At 42.3% G+C, this 8,040-nt stretch overlaps 1 pseudogene; it reads right to left on the bottom strand.

Annotated features, from left to right (window-relative positions):
* Window positions 1–229: 229 nt before the first annotated feature.
* On the bottom strand, window positions 230–347 carry LOC126177706 (5S ribosomal RNA; annotated as a pseudogene).
* Between the last annotated feature and the right edge of the window lie 7,693 nt (window positions 348–8,040).

Below are 8,040 nucleotides of genomic sequence, written 5' to 3'. Positions count from 1 at the left end.
TTACAGTCGCTCTCTTATCACGAAAAAAAGCACTCCGTCTTCAAACCACGAGTGGCCTACCTGGATCATCCGACCGCCGTGTCATCCGCAGTGGAGGATGTGGATAGGAGGGGAGTGGGGTCAGCACACAGCTCCCCGGTCGTTATGATGGTATTCTTGACCGAAGCCGCTACTGTTCGGTCGAGTAGCTCCTCAATTGGCTTCGCGAGGCTGAGTGCACCCCGAAAAATGGCAACAGCGCATGACGGCCTGGATGATCACCCATCCAAGTGCCGGCCACGCCCGACAGCGCTTAACTTCGGTGATCTCACGGGAACCGGTGTATCCACTGCGGCAAGGCCGTTGCCCTGTTAATCACGAATCTCCCAAAGAATTTCGGTTTTCATAGTCCCGAATACCGTTTTCTACAGCCTACTTCCCATGTCAAAACACAGTTTCTTATTTCGTTGCAAAACACTTGGTCCCAAATCCACAGTTTGGTGTAACTGCTGAAGCTGAAGTTCACAGGAGAAAAACAGATTTTGGTACTCTGCCTGTACACCGTGACGAAATGTCCCTTTACACCCAAACTGAATATTTGTACAGTGCAAGATTGTAACATACTGAAGATTTGAACCTCCCATTCTGATCACAGTTATGGCAACAGTGCTCCTCACATGAACTGGGACGTGGTTGCCATGTAACTGCCACGTGATTTCCGGGGAAGGAGCAGTTCATTGTTTGCCTTCCCGTGTTTGGTGGAGACCAATGGATAGATTTGTCTTTGGAGGAACCCTTAGTGACACGGTCTGATTCAATGAACGGAAGCACAACAACGAAAATATGTCACCTGTGGTGGACAGGTTCCGTGAACGGTTCGGTAAGGAGCCACCAAGTCTCCAGAGAACATTTCGCTTGGGAAAGTCGTTCTGGTCGTCCATCAGTTCGACGGGAAACATGTACTGAAGTTAGTGCATCAGTGATACGTCTCCCTGAAAGTCGACTGCAAATGGTCCTGCAGAACTTGGAATCAAAAGGACCTCAGATCAACTTCCCATAAAAATGGACTTAAGACAGCAAGCATTCGGTCTAATGGCCAGTAATGAATTGATGGACGATGACTTAAACCATCGACAGGAAGCATGCAGCTTGAAGGGCTTCTCCACCATTTATGCTTGGAAGAGAACTATTTTCTCTGATAAATCTGCTGTTTATCAGAATTTGGGGGGCAGGAACACCTTCATATCGGTAAAGGAAAAGCCACATTATTACTAAGAAACTGCGAACAATCTGCACTTTATGCTCTGTATGTGGATGAAGCCTCTTTGGTCCTTATTTGTTTGGGGGTTTTGTGACCCAGGATACTTATTTGGAGATATTCAACGACTGGTTTCGTCCCCAGATGGAGGACCTGGGCTTAACAATAGGTTTGTTTGCTTCCCATCAAGACATGGCTCCCTTCCACTTGCTGTTCATGGACGCTCAAGTGAAGTGGTCCGTGGCTGGGGGATAGGATGTGAGTCTCCAAATTCATTAGCCCCTAGTCCTTGGCCACCTCGGTCTGGAACTTATGAAGTCAGTCAATGCCCTGTCGGGGTTATCAAATCGTATGTTAGGAAGAAGAATGTTTTCTCCTGCCTCTACATTTATCGCTTGCTACACACTGCACACACTGCACACTGTATATTATTAGTTAAGATGACATCTTCCTATCTGGAGAACAGTACTCATCCTTCCAGTCATTGATCTTGCAGTCCTCATATGCAGAGAGGGGGCATTTGAAGCGGACATCATAACGATCCTACTGCCACCAACATACTTTTCGCGTAAGGATGGCAAAAAGAAGATAGTAGGAATAAGGGTTCGTATGGAGGCATGTAGATAGCCGTTTTTCCCTCGCTCTGCGAGTTAAAGAGGAAAGGAAATGACTAGTAATGGTAAAGGGCACCCTCCGCCACGCACCATGTGGTGGCCTGTGGCAGGTATACGCAGATTTAGATGTATGCTTCCCTCGCTGCAGAGTAACTATAATGCACCTCTTGGCTGTCCTTGCTTTTGCTGCTACCTGGGGAAAGAAAGCTACAGTCAATCTCCCTCCCCTCCTTGGAATGCATGCTCCAAACGCATAAATATACTCTCAAAGATATAGAGAACTGACATCACTTGTTATAGTAATATCACAAGTACACTTAAGAGTAATACATCCTACTACACTCCCCTATCTCTGTGACGTTAATGCGTGGGGAATTTCGTGTGTTGTTTGCGTCATTTCTCTTAATTTCCTATTCTTCTTCTTACCTCCTCACCTCTTCTTAGGGAGCGGTCCCATCAATGACTGCAATGAAGCTGGTGCACACTTAAAAGGATGGAGGTGTCCATTATGCATTATAGTCATACGAGTAAGCCACTGTAATTAGACATTTAGCGGCATTGTCATTTCAAAAACTTCGTATTGACCCTGGTATCGACTGAAGACTTTCTTTGTCTTATTCTTCAGGGTATTGCAAATGCAACATTACTCACTGACCTTCATGATGATCTGGTAATTTAAAGTAACGTCATCCTGTCCTTTCCTGACGTTTAAGGGCCTTTGTGTCAGCTTTTTGTCCCTATATGCACCCATCCTTCAAAGTCATTGCCAAGTTTAGCACAGGTTCCCTGCACTTTCCTATCTTTGGTTTGACTACCTTAAATGCTGAAAGCAGGTGTCTACTATACACCACCTTGTATGGTGACAAACCAATGCTATCATGGATTTTCTGATTCTATGCTGCTACCACATATAGTAAGAAAGTATCTTAATATTATCGCTATGATGCAGTAGCTCAGCATCCTACAAAGTAGGTCAGCAACTTACTAATTGTCTGATATATATGTTCGGTTCTTCCATTGGGCTATGAATGTAATGAGTTAGTTTCCAACTTGTGAATACATAACAAATGACGTAACTGTTTCATCAGCTCTGACATAAAGTTGCTGCTCTGATCCTTGATTATCGTCTCCAGAACGGCGAATTTTAGCAAACACTTGTCTACCATCATACATTCTACCGTGCCCTCTGGCTTCGAACAACATTCATTCCCACATATTGGAAGAAATTATTTATAATGTACCTGTTCCCTGTGGTGCCTGGCTAAAAGATAAAATATTCATTTCAATCCTCTCAAAAGGTTTAGTCGCCTCTGTTAATCGCTGGAATGGCACATGTTGATGAGTTACATTTGCACGTCGCACACATGACACAATTTCCCGTCTACTGATCTACATCTTGATTCTGTATTCTCCACCAGTAACACTCAGCTATTTCCCAGTCTTTGGTTGTACGACCTTCATGTCTGGATAATACATAATCATGCACTTTCCTTAATACTTTCTCCTACAGCACCACAGGAAGTACCATGTGTGCCGCAAGTCTCTTTGCCCGAGATAAAGCAATGTTACGAATGTCGAACTACAGCTGTGTTGTGAACAGCTTGCAGTCTGGGTCAGTCCTCTGCCACTAAGCAAGACTTCGATCCTTTATTCGTATGACGCCATTCTTTAAGCGTGATCTGTCAACACATCAAATTTCTTACCATACAAATAACACCAAAAGAATGTTACGCATAATATCAAGGTTAGCATCTCCTTCTCACTGAGAGAGTAACTTTTCTGAGTCTTGTTCAACCGCCATGGGGTGTAAGCTAATGGATACTCCTTACTCTGCATTCCCTGACTTAGATCACAACCTACAAAAAGGTTGCTACCATCACATGATAAATTCTCTTCCGTAACCCGCAAAGATCAACACAAGACAGGATGTTCACAGTTCTTTTCGTTTTTGTTGATGCAGTACTGCAAGGCAGAAGGAAACGTAGCATTGCAGAATGGATTCAGTCTGTAATTAGCATTGAATTAGGAGATAAGACTACCATATTGACTTATGTGAGTTACGTGTCAGCATAGTTCACGTCTAGTTTCTTGTGCAAAAACATCTAGCCGCCTCCTGCCGCTCAGGCTACTTGTGTCAACCTACCATAACCTTTTCTGCTAAATCAGTCATGAGTCTCTCCCACTAAGCCAAGCAAAACCATGGTCAAACACGCCGGCCCTTTGAATGATCCAGTCCACTTGATCACTGATTGTCGATATACCTGAAGAAGATCTCAAAACGTATCTTACGTATACGTACACTACACGCAGATTTTTCTTACACTAACTCAGCCCGAATCACAACATTAATTGGCTGTAAACTTATTCTTTTCCTATTTATTAAGGATGACCTAGTCGAATGGTAACTGGTGTAAAGGAAGCTCAGATGTTCGAACGATTTTCTGCCTCAGACAGATACAGGGTACACAAAGACCACTATGATACCTGAAACTGAAACACTTGTCACCACAGTACTGCTCCATGTGCTGGTGCATCTCCTGTGGGGTGATGCACAGTTTCTGAGTTATTACTAGCTCGTCCACTGAGTGGAGAAGGTCGAATTCTAAGTTGGGCAGGTTAGATTCTGCGCTTGGAGCGCTTCCAATCTTTTGTCGTCCATTACAACAAGTGATGTATTACGTTTGCAACGGTAGTTCCAGTTATGGCAGCTGCGTGCAACAACGGCAGCCGAAAAATACTTAAGTCTCTACCTTATACAAAAATCGTGTAAAAATGCATTGGAGTCGGAGTTGTTTTAATTTTTCTGAAACGGGTTTCCAGTTTATGACACAATACCTCGAAAGCTATTGAACGGATTAAATTGTATTCTCTTTTCTTCAACTATCAAAATACCTTGCCTTATTCATATCACGTTACGTTTGCTAAGTATAAAAAGAAATGGCATTTTTTTCTTTTATGTCAATGCTATATTAATAACGAGTATGAAATTGAAAGTCTCCATCATCAGCAAATTTCGCTTGGGAAGGATGGACAGTCCATGTTAATGTCGACTGGTGAGTCATCGCCAGGGGGAGTACCGTGATACACAACACAAGCTCGAGGTGATCCGCCAGTCGTCCAGTGCATCTTTAAGGATGAAATTCTCTTTATGCAGATGAAAATCTCGACGGAAGTCGATTACTCTGTAAATCTACGATGTCTTAATTTTCCAACATATTGATATATTTTCTCGCAGTCTGACATAGACCAGGTGGTGATGTATGATGCTGGGAAGCTATCAGTTGCGTGGGGGTTGATCTCATAGTGGCAGAAATGGATCTGAATCATTGAGTCGAGTGTCCATTAGGTTTATATGAGGATATATGAGCCACAATGAAGAGAATCCAGCATAACAGCAGCATGGACCTGTAACGATTTCGATTTTTTCTTTTTTGAGCCATCAGTCGTCTGCTTGGTTTTATGTGACACGCCATGAATTCCTCTCTTGAGACAATCTGTTCACCTTAGAATATCACCTGCACCCAATACTCTCATTCTTTGTCGGGCGTATTCTAAGCTCTTTTCTCCTACAGTTTTTACCCTCTATAGCTCTCTCTATTAAGAAGGGAGCTATTCCCTTATATTTTAACGTATGTCCTATCCTCCTGTTTCTTGCCATTTTTCCCAATATGAAACTTTCCCCGCCGATTCCGCTGAGAACGCGATAATTTCTCGTTTTATCAGTCCACTAACAAAAGATTGAATCTTCCCGTGTCTTCCATTATCAACCGTAACGTCAGAGCTGCCTCTATTGCGCCTTTACCTTTCCTAAAGCCAAACTGTTCGTCGTCTAACAGATTCTCAATGTTCTCTTCGCTATTAGCAGCTGAAATTTATTGCAGAACTCAATTAGCCTTTCTCCTCTATCATTATTACTACTAACACCATGTTCTTCCGAAAATATTTCTCCTAAGCTACCGCTACCGCTTTCAAATCCTCAGTGCTTATGAACCATCTCCGTTTACATATTAAATTACCAGTTCACTATCCTTATATACTGTTTTCCTTCATCTTCTTGTGACTAGTGATGGGAACAACCTAGTGATAACAATCAGTTCAGTCGGTTGCTGGAAACCAATAATCTCTTTTTATTGTAGTTTTAGGTATCATTGGAATTATTCATTCATTCCTTCGAGTGACAGTAGGTTACGGCAACAATTGAACGAAAACCAGTCGGTAGTAATTTTACGTAACTGTTGGATATTTATTCGTTCGTTTCTTTCGAGCGAAGCCAAACTGTGGTAGCAACCGAATGAAATCACTCGAGTCATTCCGTTTTGGTTTTGCACCAGATATCAAAATTTTAAAAGCAATCAAAAACTGATATCTACCGACAGAGTTCGTATTTAAGTAAATAAATACAGAAATTTAGAAATTGCTTTGTCAAAGAAATCTAGAGGTTCGAAAAATAAAACTGGCGCAGAAAAATATTTCCTGCATCTTAATATATGAAATCCAAATTACATCATACTCAGCAAGGACAGAGATGATGCAAGTTGGGCTGCTTGTTTTACGGTGCATTACATATTTTTGGGCCAGTTTTATTCTCCCCGTCCTGCACCTTTTATCTATCTCTCCTTGAAATAAAATTTGGTATTTGTCTCTAAAAAGGTTGTTTCCTAGTCATGGGTCATGTATAACCAAAAATTCTGGGAAAGTAAGTGAAAACGCTCCGACCCGGAGACTGAACAGAAAAATTCGTATAAGGGACATAACCGTCAGAAACTTTGTGCCAGGTTGCCTCACATTAAATGAAATCCAAAGAGCGAGTGAAAAACATTCATATAGCCATATAGCAAACGTGGAGGGAAAGACTGATTTCTTTTGATTATTTCATTCGTTTTAATGAAACCGACTGAATTAAGAAAACGACCAGTCGATGTTTTAAACCCACAGCTTGTCCCATCACTAGATGTGATGTTGGCTTGTGTATCTGAACTGCTGTTGTCGGTTTTAGTCTGCTCCGATTCTGATGAACTGAACTGCTTACATTATTACATTATCTGTACCACCTTCCCACTCATAACTGATACTACTCCAGTTTTGCAAGTTTCTTCTGCTGTTGGTATTACCCTGGCCAGAAATCATTACCTTCTTTCCATTTAACCTCACTGACGCCCTCTACATCTAGATTTAGCCTTTGTACACCCCCCCTGCTGATTATCTGTTTGCACTACAACTTTCAGTCTTGTGATATTCTATGCTCCGACCAGTAGAATGTTACCCTCATATGGGTTGTTCAGCCTTTTTTTCATAGTTACCTTCTCCTTGGGCTCTCATCGTTGAGAACCGAATGGGGGACCAATCCGGAATCTTTAGCCAGTCTAGAATCTTTATGACACTTTTCCAATTACAAGTCACACTTATTGTGAATGCACATTATGTGTCCTTAATGACACATCATTATTGATTGTTCCACCTTTTAGGCCCAGTTCCCCAATCGTAGGACAAGAGATCACTGAGAAACTCTGTCCGTTCCTCCGCCCTTTTTGAAAATGCCGTTGGCAGAACGAGGGTAACTTCATGGTGTAGGATGTCTTTGGCCACCACTAATTACGATTTTTATTCAGAATTTCATACTGACTGGGTTTAACTCGTATAGTGGACTTCCGGTTACTAGTCAAATGTACTACTTACTAGACCATTGGTATATAGTCCATCTAATGGCATGTAACTAGTAGAAGATACCATCTGTAGTTCAAAGTTTATCACAGTTTGGGTCACATGCTGGATGTATTTCAGATGTACCAGTTGCCACACATTCAGGGCAGGTTGGATAAGTGCCACTCATTTGCGAGACATAGGGAGATAATGTGACCATTATTTACCCCCTTTTTTCATATAGTAGCTAGGATGATTGCAGGTACTAGTAGATGGGAACAATGGCAGGAGGGTGTCCACAATGAGGAAATCAAAGAAAAACTGGGAATGAACTCTATAGATGTAGCAGTCAGGGCGAACAGGCTTAGATGGTGGGTTATGTTACACGCATGGGAGAAGCAAGGTTACCCAAGAGACTCATGGATTCAGCAGTAGAGGGTAGGAGGAGTCGGGGCAGACCGAGGAGAAGGTACCTGGATTCGGTTAAGAATGATTTTGAAGTAATAGGTTTAACATCAGAAGAGGCACCAATGTTAGCACTGAATAGGG

This window comes from Schistocerca cancellata, chromosome 3 (assembly GCF_023864275.1).
Source record: "Schistocerca cancellata isolate TAMUIC-IGC-003103 chromosome 3, iqSchCanc2.1, whole genome shotgun sequence".
NCBI classification, from domain to species: domain Eukaryota; kingdom Metazoa; phylum Arthropoda; class Insecta; order Orthoptera; family Acrididae; genus Schistocerca; species Schistocerca cancellata.
This window is presented reverse-complemented; position numbering and strand designations above follow the sequence as displayed.